Genomic DNA, 25,344 nt, shown 5'->3' on the forward strand with positions numbered 1-25,344 from the left:
AAACATTTAAAAACAAAGAACAACATAAACATTTAAAACAGAGAAAAAAATACAAATACAATTAAAACAGCATACAGTGCAAGAAATATCATTTAAAAGTGGAAATGCTCTAAAAAGCATGAGAGAAAAGAAGTGATTTTAACCTGGTCTTAAAAACATTCACACCTGGGGCTGACGTCACTTCTGTTGGCAACTTATTCCATTTGTGTGCAGCATAACAGCTAAATGCTGCTTCACCATGATTGCTTTGGACTCTGTGCGCCACTATTTGACCAGAGTCTGTCGATCTCAGAGCCCTACTGGGTTTATATTCCATTAGCATTTTATTCATGTATTCAGGACCTAAAACGTTTAGTGATTTATAGACCAGTAGTAGAACTTTAAAATCTATTCTAAAGCTGACTGGAAGCCAGTGTAAAGACTTTAGAATTGGAGTAATATGTTCTGACCTCTTTGTTCTGGTCAGAACCCGAGCTGCAGCATTCTAAATGAATAAGTGATCTTAATGCTCTTTTTAGGGAGTCCAGTCAGAAGACCATTACAATAGTAAAGTCGACTTGAGATAAAAGCATAGATGAGCTTCTCCTGGTCTGCTTGACACATGCAAGCCTTCACTCTGGATATGTTCTTCAGATGGTAGAAGGCAGTTTTAGTAATTGATTTGATATGACTGTTTAAAGTCAGGTCAGAATCTATCAGAACACCAAGGTGTTGGACTTGGTCTTTGGTTTTTAAAGAGAGTGACTCCAGGTATTTACTAACAGCAATCCTCTTTTCTTTATTGCCAAAAACAATTATCTCAGTTGTGTTGTGGTTTAATTGAAGAAAATCTTGGCTCATCCAGATAGTTATCTGTTTTAGACAGTGGCACAACACCTCAATTGGACTGTAGTCATCTGGAGACACTGCTAGATATAACTGTGTGTCATAGCTATGATAGTCAAAATTAATGTTCTGAAGAATTTGACCCAAGGGTAGCATATACAGGCTGAACAGGAGGGGTCCAAGAACTGACCCTTGAGGGACCCCATAGGTCATTGCCATTCGATGAGATTGAACACTTCCAATGGTTACAAAATAACTCCTTTCCTCCAGGTAGGACCTGAACCATTTAATGACTGTTCCATTTAGTCCTACCCACGTTTCCAACCTGTTCAGCAGTATATTATGATCTACCATATCAAAAGCCACACTGACGTCCAACAAGACCAGAATTGACAACTTTCCCTAGTCAGTATTCAACCTTATATCATTTAGCACTTTGATAAGAGCAGATTCTGTACCGTGATGAGTTCGGAAACCTGATTGAAATTTGTCAAAAAGTCCATTTAAGTTCAAGAAATTGCTGAGTTGATTAAAAATAACTTTTCTCAACAATCTTGGCTATGAAAGGGAGCTTTGAGATGGGTCTATAGTTTGCTAACATGGAAGCGTCCAGCATTCTATTTTTTTTTTAGCAGAGGCTTAATGGCACCTACTTTAAGAGCTTTAGGAAACTCGCCTGACTGAAGTGAGTAATTGATCATTTGCTGCAAATCAGCAAGCACAGACTTTGTAATAGTTTTGAAAAAGTCAGATGGTATTGAGTCAAGACAGCTCGTTGATGGTTTCAGCTGCTAAACCATTTTCTCTACAGTTTTTTGGTCAACTGTATCCAATTCTGACATGGTAATTAAAGCAGTATAATCCTAGAAATTGCTGTTCACCAAAATTTGTTGGTAGGGCAAGATGGTATTTATTACAAAGCTATCAAATGATTCGGACCGAATACAGTACATCACAGCATACCCTATTGTTTCCCATTGTTGTATAACAGAGGTGGCACTGTGGGGTTAAGTCGGCCGCAGTCATGAGTCTAATCAAGACATGGTCATTATCAGCACTTCATCTAACCCAATTTTGAAATTTAGTAACAATTTAGGATTAAGATTCATGTTTGTGTCAATTCAAAAACCCTCTGATATAAGATGCAGAGGGCTCAAAGATGTAATCACTGCGGGTCTGTTCTGCCAGTTACAATTTTCTGCCTCAAATTTAAAGGATTATTTATTGGTGTCCAAGCAGGGAGTTCCATCTACAGATCCAACCATCATCAATAAAATGCAGTCAATTCCTGTTGATTTAGGATATAGGCAGTTGTACACACAAATGAGCTGACGCTGTTTAGAACTTCTTGCTGTGAGACAGCATTGTTAATGTTGACCACTTGTCAAAAGTCATATTGGCAAATTTTTTTGTCGGTGCGCTAATAGTTTTTCTTACTGCATATCAGTAATTGTTTGGAAAGTGAAATTCTGGGCACATAAAACATCTGTAATGCTTTTTATGGTCAATGATAATTGGGTAAACTATTTCTGAACTAGTCCTGGCCCAGGACCAGAGGTGGGTAGAACAGCCAAATATTGTACTCAAGTAAAAGTACTGTTACTTCACAATAATGTGACTGAAGTAGGCGGCACGGTGGCCGACTGGTTAGAGCATCAGGTTCAATCCCCGTTCCCCCCTGTGTGGATTTTGCATGTTCTCCCCGTGCCTGCGTGGGTTTTCTCCGGGCACTCCGGTTTCCTCCCACATCCCAAAAACATGCATTAATTGGAGACTCTAAATTGTCCGTAGGCATGACTGTGAGTGCGAATGGTTGTTTGTTTCTATGTGCCCTGCGATTGGCTGGCAACCAGTTCAGGGTGTACCCCGCCTCCTGCCCGATGACAGCTGGGATAGGCTCCAGCACACCCGCGACCCTAGTGAGGAGAAGCGGCTCAGAAAATGGATGGATGGATGATTGAAGTAAAAAGTAGTCATCCAAAAAATTACTTGCGTAAGCTAAGTAAATGGTGAGTAACTTCAGATTTTTTTTTTTTATCAGAGCATGAACATTAGTAAAATAAAAACAAAAAAAGAAAATGTGAATGTACAAATTCTAGGCGGCATGGCGGACGACTGGTTAGCACATCTGCCTCACAGTTCTGAAGACCGGGTTCAAATCCGGCCTCGCCTGTATGGAATTTTTATGTTCTTCCCGTGCCTGCGTGGGTTTTCTCTGGGTATTCCAGTTTCCTCCCACATTCCAAAAACATGCATAGTAGATTGATTGATGACTCTAAATTGCCCGTTGGTGTGAATGTGAGTACGAATGGTTGTTTGTTTATATGTGCCCTGCGATTTGCTGGCGACCAGTTCAGGGTGTACCCTGCCTCTCGCCCGACGAGAGCTGGGATAGGCTCCAGCACGCCTGCGAACCTAGTGAGGATAAGAGGTATGGAAAATGAATGAATGTGCAAATTCTGATTTTGCAGTGTGTGTGTGTGTGTGTGCGCGTGCGTGTACAGTGTGAGCGAGATTAGCACGTACCCCAAGAGATGCATGTTTTACAGTTACTTGTGATAAAATAAGGCTAACATGGGCTAATATGCACAGCTAAAGCAACAACAAAACATCTGCAATTTACCGCAAGTTGTTTTCTCGAGTTAGAAGTGGGCTGAATATCCACGTTTCGGCAGACAGTGTTGTTTTTCTTTGTATAAATGGAAACACGAGTCGTGAGCCATTGCCTTCAATGGTAACGACGATCTTCTCAACGTGGTCGTCACATCGATTAGCCAGGGTGGCTCATCTAGTGTTAATACCTATCCCCGGGAAGCATAATAGTAGACGTTGTAAGAGGTCATGTGAAAGCCTTGTGTCGTTTTGACTAGACTTAAACGTCACTAGCACTTAAATTGGACTGGAGCAAACAGCGCCCAATGCGGAAGTTGAAGTTATAGTCTAAACAGATAGGTCCTGCACGAAATAGTTGACAAATAAGCAATAATTGTTAAATAAAAGTAGTGAGCGGCATTTAGATCATTGTAATGGAGTAAAAGTACCGTTTCTTCTTAACATAAATACTCAAGTAAATGTCAAAAGTATGCTGTATTAAAATTACTTTGACAAGAATAATTTATCCAAAATGCTACTTGAGTAAATTTAACAGACTAAATGTAGTCCGTTACTACCCACTGCCCAGGACATAGATTCCCTTCAAGTCCATGAGCACAATGTGACAAGTACAACTTCAACTGTATCTCTGCTGCACACATATACAAGTAAAGCTGCAACACTATGAGCCTGCAGCAGTCAGAGTCGTGGATGATGGCCGGACATGCTGTTAATATCTCCATAACACCCTCGTAAACACAGCCCCCACAGCCTCAACACCTGCCTGCTAGGAAGTACATGAAGGTCACATAGAGGGTGATGTACGCCAGTGTGAACATATACAATATTTGTCATGTCAGGATTTGCTTATGATTCATAATTGATTCAGACACACAAATGCTCCTCACAAATGTAAGTTTTAAGTCTAGAACATGTCCTTCTCTACGTCAACACTCATTAGTCTGCGGCATTGCGACTGACCTTGTTCGTCTTTGTGAGAGCTGCTGTGCTTTGTGTGTGTGTGTGTGTGTGTGTGTGTGTGTGTGTGCGTATTCATTCAGGGGCCGGGACCGCCTCGCCCTAATGATGTGGCTGTGAAATCAGTCCGGAGCCCAGCGCCATCTCTCATTATGGCCCTCCAAATTCATTTGCTACATTGGTTCTGCCTGCTCATACATGCACTGCACACCCCCTGGTCATGCGCTTTCACTTGTACCTGCTGTTTGTCTACATCTCATACAGAAGCTAAAATGCTTCATCAGACATGGGTACAGGCAGAACTACATGTAGTTAATCGCCTCTATATTGTTATTGATCTGTGAAATTAATCGCATAGAGCCATACATAGCGCAACACTTTTTTTTTTTTTTTGTCTTCTACCAGTCACTGTGATCAGTACATCTAGTTCAGTGGCTCTCAACTCTTGTCACCCTGGGACTCGCATTTTCCCATTGTTGCAAAGTCATGACCCACTTTCATAGACGTTAAAAACAAATACTTTTTGGGGTCTAAAAATAGCCTCTGAAAAATGTACAGTGTATTATATTTTTGAATGCCGTTTCAAATTAGTTTGCTGTACCGCCAAAGGCATATTACTTGCCATGACATCCACCAGCCAAAGGCTGAGCTGCACTATATTTGTATACAGAGTAACTAGTGGCTAGAGAACAAGGAAGTAACTCTTCTTGTTACTTTCCTCCAATGTTCCATGTGGGAACTTAACTTAAATCAGAGTAGGAATACATGTAATATTTTCAAAAAAATGGGTCCGTGACCGACTTTTGGGTCCCGACCCACGAGTTGAGAATAACTGATCTAGTTAATTGAAATGTGCATTTCATGGATTGTCAGGTTCCCACACTTTTGTCAAAAGGGAAAGAACTGATCAAATAGTTACCCTCAGCTCTTAAACACACAGATGCCATAAAAAAACACAACACACAAGTCCACAAACAAAATTATTGCCATCCATAACAAATCATTGGTTAAATTATTTATTCAGTTGTCTTTGTACACTTGGACTTTTTGATTACAGCAGAGCTGCCAAGGTGAATATTCTTTTTTGGCATGTTTGTATTTACTGTATGTGTTTCGGCAATCAAGATGATGTAAAGCTAACTATGTAAAAAAAAATTGAAACAACAGTCATTCCTTACTTTGCACACTTGCTCATTTAGATATTTTCACTATAATGGAAAAAAATATCACCTGGACTTCTGCTGGGGGGAATCAGGTGTAGTTAAAGTATTCATGCTTAATTTATACAAAATCTTGGACATTATGCAGATCATTAAAATAATTAGCCTAGTTCTTTGTTCTCTGATTGTGCCTCTAGTTTCAGGAGTAGTCTTGCAGTACTAACCATTTTTTGAATGTATGAATTATTTTATAACCATTCAACTATCAGTTACAATTTAGATAATCTCTTTTCTTTATCTTTATCATTTTTGGGGTCGTGGGGAAGTAGAGCCTATTCAGTTATATTATCTTAGTTTAATCCTATTTTTAAATCATGTTTAATTTTGCATTAACAACATAAATTTATAAAGTCCCCTAATAATGTCATGTTTATGAACATGTCAAGTACACCTGATACAAATCTACCAGAATCTGGCAATAGACTTTGTATCTGTGTTCTCAGGGCATTGATTTGATTTGAACAACCAATCTAGCATGCGAGTTGGTGTGGAAATCCAAGTATTTATCCTCTAAATTAGAGGCACACCCCATTCTCTCTTTTGGGATGCGAAACGACAGTCGTTAACATCCAGCCAGGTCCATAGATATTGGGACTGACATAAATCTAATCTCTTTGGCTCTTAAAACCACCACAATGGATTTGAAATGAAATAAACAACATGTGCTTAAACTGCATACTGTCAGCTTTAGTTTGAGGTTATTTATATCCAAATCAGGTGACTGCTGTAAGAATTACAACAGTTTCTATATGTGCCTCCCACTTTTTAAGAGACCAAAACTCGCAAATACTCACTTCTGTCCTGAGTCTAGCCTCCACTACTCTTTCTCATAACTTCATTTTGTGGCTCATCAACTTTATTCCTCTATATTTCCCACAGCTCTGCACATCACCCTTGTTCTTAAAAATGGGCACTAGCACACTTTTCCTCCATTCCTCAGGCATCTTCTCACCCGCTAGAATTCTATTGAACAAGCTGGTCAAAAACTCCACAGCCACCTCTCCTAGATGCTTCCATACCTCCACAGGAATGTCATCAGGACATGCTGCCTTTCCATTTTTCATCCTCTTTAATGCCTTTCTAACGTCCCCTTTACTAATCATTGCCACTTCCTGGTCCACTACACTTGGCTCGTCTAGTCTCCCTTCTCTCTCCTTTTCCTCATTCATCAACTCCTCAAAGTATTCTTTCCATCTATCTAGCACACTCCTGGAACCAGTCAACATATTTCCATCTCTGTCCTTAATCACCCTAACCTGCTGCACAACCTTCCCATCTGTATCCCTCTGTCTGGCCAACCTGATAGCTCCTTTTGTCCTTCTTTAGTGCCCAACCTGGCATACATGTCATCATATGCCTCTTGTTTGGCCTTTGCCACCTCTACCTTTGCCCTATGTAGCATCTCAATGTATTCCTTTCGCCTCTCCTCGATCTTCTTGGTGTCCCACTTCTTCTTAGCTCACATTTTTCCTTGTATGATTTCCTGTACTGTGTGGTTCCACCACCAAGTCTCCTTCTCTCCTTTCCCGTCAGAAGATACACCAAGTACTTCTGGAAGCTCCTCCTGTCCACCGAGAGCATGTCTCACCTCTTCCCGAAAAGCTTCACAACACTCGTCCTATCTCAGCTTCCACCACATGGTTCTCTGCTCTACCTTTGTCTTCCTAATCTTCCTCCCCACCACCAGAGTCATCTTACACACCACCATCCTATGCTTTCTAGCCACACTCTCCCCTACCACTACTTTACAGTCAGTAACCTCCTTCAGATTACATCGTCTGCAGAAGATGTAATCCACCTGCGTGCTTCTACCTCCGCTCTTGTAAGTCACCCTATGTTCGCACCTCTTCTGGAAAAAAGTGTGCACTACAGCCATTTCCATCCTTTTTGCAAAGTCTACCACCATCTGTCCCTCCAAGTTCCTTTCCTGGATGCCATACTTACCCATCACTTCTTCATCACCCCTGTTTCCTTCACCAACATGTCCATTACAATCTGCACCAATCACGACTCTCTCTCTGTCTGGGATGCTCAGAACTACTTCGTCTAGCTCCTTCCAGAATTTCTCTTTCACCTCTAGGTCACATCCTACCTGTGGGGCATAGCCATTAATCACACTATACATAACACCCTCAATTTCAACTTTCACCCTCATCACTCGATCTGATACTCTTTTCACCTCCAAGACATTCTCAACAGCCAACTCTTCTTTTAAAATAACCCCGACTCCATTTCTCTTCCCATCTACACCATGGTAAAATAATTTAAACCCTGCCCCTAAACTTCTAGCCTTACTGCCTTTCCACCTGGTCTCCTTGACACACAATATATCAACCTTTCTCCTAATCATCATGTCAACCAACTCCCGAGATTTTCCTGTCATAGTCCCAACATTCCAAGACGCCACATTCAGTTCTAGGCTCTGTGCTTTCCTCTTGTCTTCCTCCCGAAGAACCTACTTTCCACCTCTTCTTCAACCCCCTCCAGGTTGACGCCGCCGGTGGCGGACGTTGTTAACCCGGGCCACGACCGATCCGGTATGGAATTCTGTGGAAGAATGCTCATATTTGTTTGGCAAAATTTTAAGACGGATGCCCTTCCTGACGCAACCCTCTGCATTTATCTGGCTTGGGACCGGCCTACAGTTTGCACTGGCTTGTGCCCCCCATAAGGCTGCATTATTCTGCGAAAGACACCAAAGAGTTTGTTTTTTTAAGGCAAAGAAGTGGCATGTTATGCAATGGTCAAGTCAATCACCTGACCTGAATCCAATTGAGTATGCATTTCACTTGCTGAAGACAAAACTGAAGGGAAAGTGTCCCTAGAAGAAGCAGGAATTGAAGACAGTTGCCATAGAGGCCTGGCAGAGCATCACCAGGGATGAAATCCAGCGTCTGGTAATGTCTACACATTCCAGACTTCAGGCTGTAATTGACTGCAAAGGATCTGTAACCATCCATCCATCTATCCATTTTCTACCGCTTATCCCAGGTCGGGTCATGGGGGCAGTAGCTTTAGCAGGGACACCCAGACTTCCCTCTCCCCAGCCACTTCATCCAGCTCTTCCGGGGGTATCCAGAGGCCAGCATTTGGCCAGCCGAAAGTGTAGTCTCTCCAGCCTGTCCTGAGTCGTCTCCGGGGTCTCCTCCCGGTGGGACGTGTCCGGAACACCTCACCAGGGAGGCATCCGGGAGGCATTCGAATCAGATGCCGCAGCCACCTCATCTGGCTCCTCTCGATGTGGAGGAGCAGCGGCTCTACTCTGATATCCTCCTGGATGACCGAGCTTCTCACCCTATCTCTAAGGGTGAGCCAGGACACCATGTAGTGGAAACTCATTTCGGCCGCTTGTATCTGGGATCTCGTTTTTTCGGTCACGACCCACAGCTCGTGACCATATGTGAGGGTAGGAACGTAAATTGAGAGCTTCCCCTTTCGGCTTAGCTCCTTCTTTACCACAACGGACCGATACAAAGTCCGCATCACTGCAGACGCTGCACCGATCCGCCTGTCAATCTCTCGTTCCATTCTTCCCTCACTCGTGAACAAGACCCCAAGATACTTGAACTCCTCCACTTGGGGCAGGATCTCATCCCCGACCTGGAGAGGGAACGCCACCCTTTTCCGACTGAGGACCATGGTCTCAGATTTGGAGGTGCTTGATGAAGACAACAGAACCACATCATCTGCAAAAAGCAGAGATGCAATACTGAGGCCACCAAACCGGACCCCCTCTACGCCTCGGCTGCACCTTGAATTCCAAGATGGCGCTTACCAGTGTGGTCGCCTCGGTAATGCGCTCTGTAGTATTGTCTTTGATTTTGTGTTTTTCGTTTGTCTTTGGAGACCTTACACGACTCACTTACACAAGGGGAGACCTGCTAACCATCAAGGAGGCTACTCCGGACTTTCTGTCACCAACTTTCGAAGATCCGCTCAGTTTTTTCCCCGAGTTACTCACCGGAGCGGCGTCCGCGGTTTTCGGCGCATGGAGGCGGAAGCGGCGCCACAGAGGAAAACGAGCCGGCATTCAGGTGAAACTCCGCAAGAGAGGACACAGATTGGCGTTCCCGTCGATCCACCTCGCGAATGTACGCTCCCTACCCAACAAAATGGATGAGCTTCATCTTCTGTTAAAGACCAGTAAAGACTTCGGACGTTCCGCGGCCATGTGCTTCACGGAGACCTGGCTTTGCGACGCTGTACCCGATGGCGCCGTCATGCTTCCCGGCTTCAACATTCATCGAGCGGACCGCGACATGGAATCATCGGGGAAAACAAAGGGCGGCGGGATATGCCTCCATATCAACGAAAAATGGTGTACGGACGTCACGGTGCTCAGCACACACTGCAGCCCGCATTTGGAGTCGCTGTTTTTTAACTGTAAACCATTCTATTCGCCACGTGAGTTTGCATCGTTCATACTGGTTGGAGTCTATATTACGCCTCAAGCTAACACGAATGCCGCATTGCTAACACTCGCCGAACAAGTCAACGAAATTTAAAAAAACCACCCGGACTCACCCCTCATTATTCTCGGGGACTTTAACAAAGCTAAACTCAACCACGAACTCCCTAAATACAAGCAGCACATCGACTGTCCTACCAAGGAAAATAATACTTTCGACCACTGCTACACTACGGTAAAAAACGCATACCGTGCTATACCTCCTGCAGCCCTGGGCTCGTCTGATCACTGCTTAATTCACTTAATACCGACGTACAGGCAAGAACTTAAATGTGCGAAGCCTACAGTGAAAACAGTCAAAAAGTGGACCAATGAAGCCAAGATGGAACTTCAAAGCTGTTTAGACTGCACAGACTGGAGTCTCTTTGAAAATTCAGCTGGCAGCCTGGATGAATATACGGACACTGTCACATCCTATATCAGTTTCTGTGAAGAGGTTTGTGTACCAACAAAATCATTTCGGACATTCAACAACAACAAGCCGTGGTTCACTGCTAAACTTAAGCAGCTTCGCCAAGCTAAGGAAGATGCATATCAGAGCGGGGACAGGGCCCTGTATAATCGAGCTAGAAACCAGCTGACTAAAGAAATTAACATTGCAAAGAGGATCTATGCAGCAAAGTTGGAAAAACAGTTTAGCGCGAATGACTCTAAATCAGTCTGGCATGCATTCCAATCGCTGACTAATTACAAGCGACGATCCCCCCAAGCTGAGAACAATAGCACACTAGCCGACGACTTGAATACCTTCTACTGCAGATTTGAAAAGGACAGTTTCACACCACACACCCACCCGGCCGCACCCGCGACCACAACCACACCTCTGACTTCTGCGTTAACCATCCATGAACAGGATGTGAGACGCATCTTCAAACAACAGAAGATTAACAAAGCGGCAGGCCCGGACCATGTGTCCCCATCCTGCCTCAAAGTCTGCGCGGACCAGCTCGCTCCAGTCTTCACTCAGATCTTCAACAGATCTTTGGAAATGTGCGAAGTTCCATCCTGTTTCAAACGCTCCACCATCATTCCAGTCCCCAAGAAACCTGCAATCTCTGGTCTGAATGACTACAGGCCTGTCGCTTTGACATCTGTGGTCATGAAGTCCTTTGAACGTCTCGTGCTGGACCACCTCAAGAGTGTCACAGGTCCCCTGCTGGCCCGGACCATGTGTCCCCTGCTGGCCCGGACCATGTGTCCCCATCCTGCCTCAAAGCCTGCGCGGACCAGCTCGCTCCAGTCTTCACTCAGATCTTCAACAGATCTTTGGAAATGTGCGAAGTTCCATCCTGTTTCAAACGCTCCACCATCATTCCAGTCCCCAAGAAACCTGCAATATCTGGTCTGAATGACTACAGGGCTGTCGCTTTGACATCTGTGGTCATGAAGTCCTTTGAACGTCTCGTGCTGGACCACCTCAAGAGTGTCACAGGTCCCCTGCTGGACCCCCTGCAGTTTGCCTACCAAGCGAACAGGTCTGCGGATGATGCAGTCAACATGGGACTGCACTTCATCCTAGAACACCTCGACAGTGCAGGGACCTACGCAAGGATCCTGTTCGTGGACTTCAGCTCAGCGTTCAACACCATCATCCCTGAACTCCTTTCAACCAAGCTTCTCCAGCTCAGCGTCTCACCTGCCATCTGCCAGTGGATTTACAGCTTTCTGACGGGCAGGACACAGCAGGTCAGGCTGGGGGAGGCCACCTCATCCACACGCAGCATCAGCACTGGGGCGCCCCAAGGTTGTGTCCTCTCTCCGCTGTTCTTCTCTCTCTACACGAACGACTGCACCTCAGCGAACCCGACTGTCAAGCTCCTGAAATTTGCAGATGACACCACTGTCATCGGCCTCATCAAGGACGGTGACGAGTCTGCATATCGACAGGAAGCGGAGCGGCTGGAGCTGTGGTGCGGCCGACACAACCTGGAGCTGAACACGCTCAAGACTGTAGAGATGATTGTGGACTTCAGGAGGCATCCTTCGCCACAGCTGCCCCTCACGTTGTCCAGCTGCCTTGTGTCAACCGTCGAGACCTTCAAGTTCCTGGGAATTACAATCTCTCAGGACCTGAAGTGGGCGACCAACATCAACTCCGTCCTCAAAAAGGCCCAGCAGAGGATGTACTTCCTGCAGCTTCTGAGAAAGCACGGCCTGCCACCGGAGCTGCTGAGACAGTTCTACACAGCGGTCATCGAATCAGTCCTGTGTTCTTCCATCACAGTCTGGTTTGGTGCTGCTACAAAAAGGACAAACTCCGACTGCAACGGACAATCAAAACTGCTGAAAGGATTGTCGGTACCCCCTACCCACCATTGAGGACTTGCACGCTGCCAGAACTAAGACAAGGGCGTGCAAAATCCTCTCGGACCGTCTGCACCCCGGTCACCAGCTCTTCCAGCTCCTTCCCTCAGGTAGGCGCTACCGATCAACGCAAACTAGAACTAGTAGACATTCCAACAGCTTCTTCCCTCTTGCGATCAACTTCTTAAACACCTAACCTATAATTACAACAAGCTGGAAATTTTTTTACTTGAGTTCGTTGTCACATTTCTGTGGGGCCAATAATGTATTACTCGTGCACTCACTGTAGTTGTCTCGCCATGCTGCACTATTTGCATATACTGGCCACTCATGCCAGAGTAGCATCTGCTCCATTTGCACACTGATTGAGGAGTATCTGTAACATTTGCACAACCAACATTGTCCCAGATGATCGCACTACTCGTCACTTTAAACCGCATACACTCCTTGAAGTCTCAGCGCCGTTTGCACAATGTTCTTTGCACCGGACTATTGCAATATTAGTCATTCGAACTGCTCTAAGTGGTAGAGGACTCTGCATCTTTTTGCACAATTGTTTTTTGCCAATGTCTTTATGTCTCCAAAGTGTTCTGTAAATTGACTGTCTGTTGTACTAGAGCGGCTCCAACTACCGGAGACAAATTCCTTGTGTGTTTTGGACATACTTGGCAAATAAAGATGATTCTGATTCTGATTCTGAAATTCTGTCCATAAAAGTTATGAACAGAATCGATGACAAAGCGCAGCCTTGGCGGAGTCCAACCCTCACTGGAAACGAGTCCAATTTACTGCCGGACCACACTCTGACTCCGGTCATACAGCCCGTATCAGGGGGTTCGGTACCCCATACTCCCAAAGTTGTAACCAAGTATTAAAAAGTGAAAGTTTAATTTATGATTTTGTATTTGTGCCATTACTTTTTAGTCCCTTAAAAAGTGGGAGGCACATATACCAACTCTTGTAATTCCCACACTGTTCACTTGATTTGGATGTAAATACCCTCAAATTAAACTGAAAGTCTGCAGTTAATGTTCGTTTCATTTAAAAATTGATTGTAGTGGTGTTTAGAGCCAAAAAGATGAGAATTGTGTTGATGTCCCAATATTTATGGTCCTGACTGACTTGGAAAGACAAACAAACAAACACAGACACTTCTGCCCTTCAGGTGCCTGCACGACCATTGTTACAACTGAATGAAATATTAACAAGGTGGGTGCTTTCACCCAAATGACTGTGATTGGCTAGCAGAGGCCTCTCTCCAGTATATCTTAACCATGATCCCAAAAGAGTGAAACCTTTCTTGGTTGGGGGATTTCTCTAATTTACAGAATAAATACGTACTCAGGTGTCCACACCAGCACTCAGGCTAGAGCTGTCCTATCTACCCTTGGCACATGAACTGATGAACCCTCGTCAGATGAGAGGCGAAGCGTCTTCCAAGATAACCAAAACGATGGCGTCAATGCCCTGAGAAGACAATAACCTGGATGAATGAGAATATTCACAGGTCAATGATCTCATTCTAACCCACGTTAGTCATTCCAAATGCTAGACTTTGCCATTTAAAATTTTTACTCTGAAAATAAGAAAAATAGATGAAGCTTATCTATCATTCAGAAAGGTAAAACAGAAAGGGGACTTGACGTACCCAATTTCAAACATTATGACTTAGCTTGCCAAATACAGTACCTCATTCAATGGTCACATCCAAATGTTGAACAACAATCTTGGCTGGAACTAGAACAGTAGCACCAAACCTTCAGACCTCCCATTTATCAGCACAAGTCTCAAACGCCACAATTGTTTTAAGAATCTGATTATTGGAGCCACTTTATCAATTTGGTGGAAAAGTCTAGAAACCACACAATCTCAGTCAGCACCATATTATTCCTCCCCAATCCGGGACAATCCCGATTTTGAGATTGACAAAATACCCTTTTACTGCAGCACATGGGAACAAAGTGGAATTGACCGACTGGATCATTTATTAAAAAATAAGGCATTCATGTCATGTAGAACCTTATTTCAAGAATTTCAAATTAGAGGTGCTAACTTCCTTCATTACTTTATACGTAAGAATAACAATCCTAAAAATATTCTCAACAGATGTGAAAACTTTAGAAAATAGTGGAACTTCTCCCACAAAACAAAAAACTCCTTTCAAAAGTATACAAAATAATCTCAAATACTAATTAAATACGGCGGAACGGTGGACGACTGGTTAGAGCATCTGCCTCACAGTTCTGGGGACTGCCTGTGTGGAGTTTGCATGTTCTTCCCGTGCCTGTGTGGGTTTTCTCCGGGCACTCCGGTTTCCTCCCACATCCCAAAAACATGCATTAATTGACAACTCTACATTGCCCGTAGGTGTGAATGTTAGTGCGACTGGTTGTTTGTTTGTATGTGCCCTGCGATTGGCTGGCAACAAGTTCAGGCTGTACCCCACCTCCTGCCCGATGATAGCTGGGATAGGCTCCAGCACAACCGCGACCCTAGTGAGGAGAAGCGGCTCAGAAAATGGATGGATGGATGGACTAATTCAATACACTTACAAATTGCAAAATGGGAAAAAGCCGTCTCAACCTTATTTACAATGAATACTGGGTGCAAATCTGCAGAAATGCATTCTCATTGACAAAAAATTGTAATTTACAGCTAGTCCACTTCAAAGTACTCCATAGATCACACATTGCGCAATATAGTATGCATAAAATGGGCTGTTCAAAATGAAACATATGCACTCATCAGAATCAGAATCCTCTTTATTTGCCAAGTATGTCAAAAACACATAAATAATTTGTCTCCGGTAGCAGGAGCTGTTCTAGTACGACAATAGCCATTTTGACTAAATATATATATATACTTTTGAGAGCGAAAAACATAAAAACACACTACAGAGAATCACTTAGCCTCTAGCAATTTAATGGCAAGAGGGAAGAAGCTGTTGGAATGTCTGCAGGTTTTAGTTTGCATTGATTGATAGCACCTACCCTAAGGAAGGAGCTGGAAGAGGTGGTGATCAGGATGTGGAGGGTCCAAGAGGACTTTGCATGCTCTTGTCTTAGTTCTGGCAGTGTGCAAGTCCTCAAGGGTGGGTAGGGGGGCAATCGGAACTAGTCCTTTTTCGTGGCAGTAACAAACCAGACTGTGATGGACGAACACAGGACTGATTCGATGACTGCTGTGGAGAGCTGCCTCAACAGTTCCTGTGGCAGGCTGTGCTTCCTCATAAGCCGCAGGAAGTAAATCCTCTGCAGGGCCTTTTTGAGGATGGAGTTGATGTTGGTCTCCCACTTCGTGTCCTGAGAGACTGTAATTCCCAGGAACCTGTAGGTTTCGACGGTTGACACAGGGCAGTTGGACAACGTGAGGGGCAGCTGTGGCGAAGGATGCTTCCTGAAGTCCACGATCATCTCTACCGTCTTGTGTGTTCAGCTCCAGGTTGTGACAACTGCACCAAAGCTCCAGCTGCCCCACTTCCTGTTGATACGCAGACTCGTCACCGTCTTTGATGAGGCCGATGACCGTCGTGTCAGGGAGGCGCCTGCTGGACCTACTCCGGTGGCCTCGTCCTGGTCTCCTGGTGAGGGGCTCGGGACAGTGCTGCTGCACCCCGGGCCTGTGTCCCCTCCATGGTTTTTGAGCCGCAGTGAGGTGGGGTCTCTCCCCCCAACTTGGGTCTCCGTCTTCCTCTTCCCTCTCCTAGCGCCCTCGTCTGTTATTGCTCATGGCGGGTGCTTAACATGCGCTTGCTTTTAGCGGACTGTGACCTTTGGTCGGGCACATATGCCTCACAGTTCTGAGGACTGGGGTTCAAATCCCGGCCCCGCCTGTGTGGTGTTTGCATGTTCTCACGTGCCTGCATGTGTTTTCTCTGGGGACTCTGGTTTCCTCCCACATCCCAAAAACATGCGTGGTAGGTTGATTGAAGTCTCTAAATTACCCGTAGGTGTGAATGTGAGTGCGAATGGTTGTTTGTTTTTATGTTCGCTGCAATTGGCTGGCGACCAGTTCAGGGTGTAACCCGCCTCTTGCCCGAAGATAGCTGGGCAAGACTCCAGCACGCCCGTGACTCTAGTGAGGATAAGCGGTACAGAAAATGGATAGAGGGAGACACTCTAAAAACATCCCACCGCACCACTCATCAGTAGCACTGCCTTGCTCATTTCACACATCCTGTCCCTTTCTGTCCTCTCTCATCTTGTCCTATTGATTAGTTGTTGGATGTCCTCACCTAGTGTCCCCCGCCAACCCTTCCAAAAATAAGAACACAATTTGACTGTTGTAACATTACTTGTCAAATATCGAGACTAAGTATTGTTCTGATGTGGTTCACACCCCTATTCCCCTTGTCCGTTCTGTCCCTGTGTCCCCTGAAACCCTTTTCTGTCCGGCTACATTTTCAATTAACATCAGAATGCTAAAAAATAAATACAAAAATAAGCAGAGGGAGTATTTCAAACTCCCCTGTTGCACAGCAAAAGTGTTCCAGCACAAAAGGCATACAGGTCCACCATTCTGCATGGCCATGCAGCTGAACAGTACAGGTTAAAAAAAATAGATTTTATATATATATATATATATATATATATATATATATATGTATATGTGTGTGTGTGTGTGTGTATATATTCACAGGTTTGTATCTGTGTAAATCTTTGTGAATGTTCTTCACACTCCCTGCCCCACAATTTTGACAATTACTTTTCTATTAAAAAGTCCAAACGTGAGCTCAAACACAACCTTTGTTATTGGATACTGTAAGTAAAGTGGCTCAAACGTGCACCAGGTTGGATGCAGCCTTTATGCCTTGTGTGTCATGTCATGGATGTCTCCTGCTGGCCACAAGAAGAGATGACAAAGATGTAAAAATAGTGTTAGGGTGAGGCTCTGTCCTTGTCCAGATGGGGGAGTGGGGTTTGGGGGGATTGGCAGACATCCGCATCAAGCATCTTCTCTTATGGCATTGACAGCCGCAGTGCTCGTTGAGTTAAGGTGAGGTGTGTAGCCTTTGAACAGCAAAGGCAACTGCTCAATCCCGACCCTGCTTTTGATCCAGAGAGGCAAATCTGCCTGCAACGTAACAATCACTTTTACTCAGCATTTAACATGCTCCAGGACTGCGTGGTCCAGTGTATGGCAGGCACACAGTGTGTACAATTGACAAATGCCATAGGTTTGATCCCTCTTCATGTTATCTGATCCGCGATCAAGTACACGCCCCTGTGTTCAAGTGTGTACTGCGTCTGCCATTGCTGCAAACAGATGGTATCATAATGACATCATTGCACACTGGGGTTATGTTCTGTGAGGCTCCAAAGCAGGAGGAAGACATTAGGAAGCGGTATTTGACGAGTGTTTGTCAATTAATCTAAAAAAAAAAAAAAAAACACACACACACACACACATGCACACGCTGAAAACCGGGAGAGCTGTTGCAAACATTTAGCTCCAGTTTGCCCTACTAAACGCGAAGCTGGCTCTTAACAAATGTCACTGCTCCCTGTTAGCTGGACTTGAAATGGTCTTCTCTCTGTCACGCTTTCCTTCATTTGCAGAGGTACAGTAGCCCTGAGCACCTGGTCTTTTTTTTCAAGAAGGTCTTTCTTCCCCTTCCTCCTCTGTTCTTGAGATCTCTCATCTCAGTGAGCCAGGAGAAACCTGTTACTATACAACATTAGTATGCTCTTTTCATATCTGTGCCTCTTGTGTCTTTTTCTCCTTTTTTTTCCTAGTCCATTCCTCCCCCTTCTCATCTGCAGCAAACATAAAAATAGTTTATGTCTCTGACAAGAAAATGTCTCTAATGCCAAGGTTTGTTGGATAGTAAACAGACACAATTGGCCACTTATTATTCTGCCTTGAATTTTCTATGTGAGGTGTTTGTGGTATCCATAGCAACTAAGTCGGGTGCCCATATTCCCCCCTCCCCCGGTCACTGAGCAGAATGGGAGGGAAATGATGAAAGGAGATTATAAAATAACACACAAGGCCAGATATAACAGAAGTTCAAAAGCTCATATGTGTGTGTGTAATATGTATGTGTGTGTGTGTGTGTGTGTGTGTGTGTGTGCGCGCGTGCGTTTCACTTTTAAGTACACGAGCACACTTGCTTATAACTTTCACAGAATCAAAGATTCACTGATTGCATACTTGTTTGTATGTGTGTGTGTGTGTGCAGCACACACACACACATACATATTATACACACACATATGAGCACGCCCGGGACCCTAGTGAGGATATGCGGTACAGAAAATGGATGGATGGATTACAACTTTATTATCATAAATTGTAATCTTTATTTCTTCTTCTAACTTGTAATTTCATTAGTATTTTGTACTATTGCCTTTAAACTATATCAGTTGGGTCAAAAGCTTCTCACAGTAGTTGTCAGGAATTTTGGCCCATTCCTGACAGAATTTGTGTAACTGAGCCAGGTTTGTAGGTAACCTTTCCAGCACATGCCTTTTCAGGTCTGCCCAGAAATCTTAAATAGGATAGAGATCAGGACTTTGTGATAGCCACTCCAAAACATTGACTTTGTTATCCTTAAGACACTTTTTGACCAGTTTGGCAGTATGGTTAAGGTCATTGTCCATTTGGACACCCACGCAGGCACAGGGAGAACATGCAAACTCCACACAGGCGGGGCCGGGGATTGAACCCAGGTCCTCAGAACTGTGAGGCTGACGCTCTAACCAGTTGGCCACCGTGCCGCCCATTGCATAATGATGTTATGTTAAACTGGGTGACAATATGGCGCCAGTGCATGTCCCTGTCCAGACTTTGTTTTCTACACTCTTTGTGTGTGTGTGTGTGTCTGTGTTGTGTGTGTGTGCGCGTGGGTGCGTGTGTGGATTTTGACCTAGATGCACAACCCTCAGTTAAAAGAATGAGTTTTCAAGTGTTGAATACTGTAAAGGGTCACCTAATCTGAGATTATACGACTAAATACGAAGGGTTGCTGTGGAAAAATGCTTTAGTGCATGTGAATAATAACCATGTCCAGTTACATGTACAACACTTCAATTTAAATGCATGTTGTGCATGTACAGAAATCGTTTTCCAAAGACAACGTGAAAACAGATAAAACAAAATGGTGAACAGGAAGTACGGTTTCCCAGTCTAAATGAATGGATCAAATATGAAAAAAGGACAAAGCAGACTTTAGTTTTGGTTGCTTCCTGATATCAGAGCTGTAGTCATTGAGCATAGCCTTTGAGTGTGGAGTGCGATGTGAAAAATCAGATGGCAGCGTTATGTTGGGCTGACATTCCCAGGTGATTTTTTTCCAGCTGCACTTCTCCTGGATCTGCACAGCATGTTCATTTCTGTTTCTGCTTCTTGCTTGTTTGGCTGTCCTCCTTTTTTCACTGAAAAGAAGATGAACGGAGGAGTAATCATTTTACGGAGTGGCCAGTTTGTCAGCTCTCCTTTTGTGTCAATTTACAATAGCCGTGTGAGTGCAAAGGCCTCACAGGATTTGTGGTGTTATATAATGATATCTTGTATTTTATTCCCAAGATGCTCACACAAAAAAAAAAATGGTATGAAGTAGAGCTGTGCGATACAACACGATATACTGTATTATCGTAGTACGTCTATCGTACAACATAATTCTTCATCGTTTATATCGTTAGATATACCTTGACGCTACTAAGGGAATCCAGTCATTTCTTTTCCTCCGCTTGATAAGTAATACGTTTACCGGATAAATCATAGTATTTATTTTAATTCTTGCTGTATTCCTTAAAGTGGTTGTACTACCAGATATTTTTCATGGTGTTTATTTGGCCACTAGATATTTGTGTTTTATTATATCCGTATTAATCTTTTATTCATTTAATAGTGTAGTCTATATAAAATATGTACTTTATAAATAAATGGAGAAAAGATCACTGCAAATTGCAATAAATTTCATGTAAATTTAAGGAATTTTTTTTATATATTAACAAAGTGACAAGTGGAATCAAATGAACAATTCAAACACCTCTAAAATCCTCCATTACAAATAAATTCATGGGAAAAAAAAGATTGATTATTAAAGTACATAATCTATTCTCGGTCACTGATAGTGTAGTGGTACATTTGCCTGACTTTGGTGCGGTCAGCTTGGGTTCAGTTCCCACTCAGTGATGGTGTGAATGTGAATGCGAATGGTTGTCTGTGTCTGAATGTGCCCTGCGACTGACTGGCGACCAATTCAGGGTGTAGTCCGCCTTTCGCCTAAAGTCAGCTGGGATAGGCTCTAGTGTCCCGCAACTCTGAACAGGATAAGCGGTGTTGAGAATGGATGCATGTAGGATCTGTTCCACTGCCCAGATTGCCCTTCTCAAAAATAATGTTCCATTGCCAGTATTTAAGTAAAGTTTTTAGGGCAAGTGATGCTATTTGTAACGTCACAGTAATTTTGACATGTCAACTTGGAAAACCCCTTGGAATTTTGGCTCGTACCAGCTTTTGGTTTATATTTTTATCTGAAATCCGCCAATCAGAGAAGGGGTTCCCCGAGCAGCATTCCAAACAAAAGGGTTGAGCAGGTATGTTAATCAAGTTATACTGTTTTACTCTAATTTGAAGGCGGTTTTTTTTGTATGGGCAAGATCCAACAAAAACATTCCCCAGAAAAGCCATTTTTTTCCTGACACAAAAAGCTCGTCAACCGATTTTCAAAATTCTTGCACAGACTCAGCGTTTTGACAAACTGTCATTTTTGGGGAAATCTTGTGACATTGCTAGATATACTGCATATCGTTATCGGGATATAAATTTACCTATATCAGGATATAGAATTTTTATATTGCACAGCTCTAGCAGGAAGTTAGAAAGTAAGTTTAGCCCTACACTACATTTACTCTAGTCCTGCTGGATTAGGTTCACAAAAAATGAAGACATTCTGCATTAAGACTACATATATATATTTTTGCAATAAAAGTAGTAACTAGAAACATGCCAATTTTCTGCTCACTATAGGGAATAGAAATCATACAAAATACAGCAAACTCATTCATTAACTCACTCATGCTGTCTTTGTGAATCATTTGACTGAGAGGCACAGTGAAAATAATGTTTTCACAAAACATGAAGCCGCAGATGCATGATGAGATGACACAGATGACCAAAAAGCTGGTTGATAATTACCGTTGTGTTATGTTAACTACTAACATTGATTACCAACTAGTAGGGTGTTGGTGCTCCTCTGTCTCGATTGACTCTATTTGACTTGTTTCAATTACCTACATAAGTCATTGACCTATGGCATTTTTGCAGTAGTGTGCAAGAAGTAATTATGAAAACAGCAAGCTTTTTTCATTGCCTGGCCTGCATTTCTTTCAAACATATGTTGTTGTTGTTTTTTAAAGCTTCTCAAAGCCTTTTTTATTGAGTAACAAATTGCATATTATACACTTGAAACATGTTAGGGTACATTTGGAAAACCTTGAATCACAATAAAGTTTGTTTGATTTGATTTAAAAGACGTTATTAATCTGTGAAAATATTGTGATTATTTTTTTAAAACGTGTTCTACAGCCCTAGAGGTAGTTACTTTACAGACAGTCACCGTTAATGTTAAAGTCATATGGACCACCTGCAAAAGTTGCATCTGGTGGCCCAGTACCCTTTCACCTCAGTTTGCAGCCCAAAGCCCCCCACTGATGAAAGCTATGAAGTGTCCTGCAACACAGTACAGGAATCAATAAGTGAATTAGACTCCTAGAACTAGACTTCCTCTTGAGCCAGCCGGCCCCTAAACCAGCTGCCCCAGATAATGAGCCTGTGTGGGGCATGAGTGACGGAAGCAATGGGGACAAAGAGGCTTTAAGGTGGTGTGATATACTATACTGCCATGTCACACTGTCCTGCTCAGGCCGAAATATGCCTACAAGAACTAACTCTTTCATATTTTCATCAAGGTATTTCTGTGCCAGAATAAGACAGAATATTGCAAAAAAAGGAAGTGAAAATTCGACAAGATTTTGGAGAAATGCATTTATGAAATTCGAGGTTGTGGAGCTTAGGTGAAAAGGCCTGGTTCTTAACATCTGTACTAGTTCATCCAAAAGGTGTTTGATGGGGTTGAGGTCAGGGGTCTGTGGATGCTCTTACACCGCAAATTCATCCAAGCATACCTTCATTCGCCTGGCTTTATGCACTTGTGCAGAATCATGCTTGAGCAGAAACAAACCTTCCCCAAACTTCCCACAGAATTGGAGACATATAATTGTCCAAAATATCTGGCTAAGTTAAAGAAGTAAAAATCCAAGGTGGAGAGGTGGAACCAAATCATTGCTTTGCAAGTCACAATTAAGGCTCAAGTCTTTGCCCTCAAGTCCTGACTCAAGTCCCAAATCAAGGAAGGGGCTTAGTTTATTGCCACTTCAAAACCGTACATGTTCAGTTATTCTATGAAAATACTATGCTATGACTTACTTTTTCTCACTTTATTTCTCAAGTGACATTAAACAGGGGCGGCACGGTGGACGACGGGTTAGAGCGTCTGCCTCACAGTTCTGAGGACCGGGGTTCAATCCTGGCCCTGCCTGTGTGGAGTTTGCATGTTCTCCCTGTGCCTGCGTGGATTTTCTCCGGGCACTCCGGTTTCCTCCCACATCCCCAAAACATGCATGGTAGGTTAATTGACGTCTCTAAATTGCCCCTAGGTGTGAATGGTTGTATGCTTGTATGTGCCTTGCGATTGGCTGGCAACCAGTTCAGGGTGTACCCCGCCTCCTGCCCGAAGATAGCTGGGATAGGCGCCAACACGCGACCCTAATGTGGATAAGCGGAACGGAAGATGAATGAATGAATATAATATATGCATATTAATTACACATACACAAAATATATAAGAATATATTTTAATTTTGTTGTTAAAATGACTTGAAAGAAGTCGAAACTCAAGGTGTACGACTTGATTCAGGACTTGCATGTCTCGACTTGAGACTTGACTCGGGACTTGCCTGTCTCGACTTGGGACTTGAGTCTGACTAAACCAGACTGTAATATAAAGGAAGCCCAAACAGAGCACGGCCGGCCCACCGTGTATCTATTTGCGTGATCGCTCAAAAAGCTAGCTGCTAATGCTAAGGAAAACAAGCATACGTGACGTCAGCCAAGCAATTCCCACAATGCAATGTGGAGTTTTATTTTATTTTCCATCCATCCATTTTGTGAGCCGCTTCTCCTCACTAGGGTCCCGGGCGTACTGGAGCCTATCTCAGCTATCATCACCCTGAACTGGTGGGCGTGCTGGAGCCTATCGCAGCTATCTTCGGGCAGGAGGCGGGGTACACCCGGAACTGGTTGCCAGCCAATCGCAGGGCACATATAAACAAACAATCATTTGCACTCACATTCACACCTACGGGCAATTTAGAGTTGACGATTAACCTACCATGCATGTTTTTGGGATGTGGGAGGAAACCGGAGTGCCCGGAGAAAACCCACGCAGGCACGGGGAGAACATGCAAACTCCACACAGGCAGGGCCGGGGATTGAACCCCGGTCCTCAGAACTGTGAGGCAGACACTCTAACCAGTCGTCCACCGTGCCGCCGCCGCCTTATTTTATTTTATTTTATTTTTTTTCAGTAATTAACGTCCTTATTGTTACGTTAATTGTCGTTGTCGTTTATGTGTATGTTAAAAGTGGTTCTTGGAATGTATACCTTATTTAACAGTCACTTTTATTTCTGATTTATGTTGTACTAATGAAACAATTACCTTAGGTAGTGTGTGAAAGAATGACCTCTTGGTCAATTACTTTAAAAAAGCGTGCCCATCAGGGAGTTAACTGTCTAAAGACATTAAAAACTAACCATTTCAATAATGGCATGGTACACTTTGACCTAATAAATAATCAGTAAGATCTGCAGCATTATGATGTCACTTTTGATTTTGTCCTGTAGTATTAACAATAAGTGATACATAAAGCTGTAGGAGAGAACCTATGAAATTAGGTTTCTCAGTGCTTTTGTCAAAGTAGCAAGTCTTTTCAAGTCAAAGCGTGCAAGTCCAAGTGAAGTCACAAGTCATTACTGTTCAAGTTCAAGTTGAGTTGCAAATCTTGTAACATATTGTCAAGTCAAGCCTAGTATCTGTTGAAACAATGACGAAAATTTTGAATCCTCTGGCACACTTTTTACTTAGCCCGTGTGTTAGTGCCATGTTGCTTCGTCGGGTTGGCAGTTGACTGCCTGTGCTTGTGCCACACTCTTAGCAGGGGTGTGATGTCATATCACAGTGACATGTTCTGCTGCCACAATGGTGCATCTGCTGTTTAATACCCTGCCTTGTCAGGCCTGTAGAAACTTGATCTTCACTATAAGTCATACAGGATTTTTTTATGGAGGGTTCAATGTGTAAGTAATAAGATAAGACGCTGCACAATATTACACAATCCACACCCATATGGCGCACCAAACTCATGTTCATATAATTGTAATAAAATATAGAGTCCCCTCCAGATGTATTGGAACTGAAGTCATTTGGGTTTCAGATCAAAAGATGAATATGAGACAAAAGATCAGAATTCCGGCTTTTATTTCATGGTATTTTCATCTAGATGTGTTAAACAACTCAGAACAGAGCACCTTTTGTTTGAGCCCACCCACTTTTCAAGTGAGCAAAAGTATTGGAACATGTGACTGATGGGTGTTTCTAGTTGCTCAGGTGTTGCCTTTTAAATTAATTGCGTAAACATCAGATAGTACTTGTTTTTGGCTTTGTGTTTTACCTGTGAAAACTGCATTTGGTGTTAAGCAAACATGAAGACCAGAGAGCTGTCTATGTGAGAAAAGTAAATCATTTTGAACCTGAGAGAAGTAGGAAAATTGATCAGTCATTGCACAAACATTGGGCATAACCAATACAATAATTTGGAATGTCCTGAAAAAGAAAGAAACTACTGGTGTACTCAGCAACAGACATCGAGGTCGGCCAAGGGTATCAACAG

The 25,344-nt window shown here is 43.4% G+C and overlaps 1 protein-coding gene across 9 annotated transcripts in view; it reads left to right on the forward strand.

Annotated features, from left to right (window-relative positions):
* Window positions 1–25,344, forward strand: part of LOC133408832 (myelin transcription factor 1-like) — a 155,593-nt gene that overhangs the window by 49,991 nt on the left and 80,258 nt on the right. The gene's annotated exons all lie outside the window — the stretch shown is intronic.

Source organism: Phycodurus eques, chromosome 1 (genome assembly GCF_024500275.1).
Source record: "Phycodurus eques isolate BA_2022a chromosome 1, UOR_Pequ_1.1, whole genome shotgun sequence".
In the NCBI taxonomy this organism is placed as follows: Eukaryota; Metazoa; Chordata; class Actinopteri; order Syngnathiformes; family Syngnathidae; genus Phycodurus; species Phycodurus eques.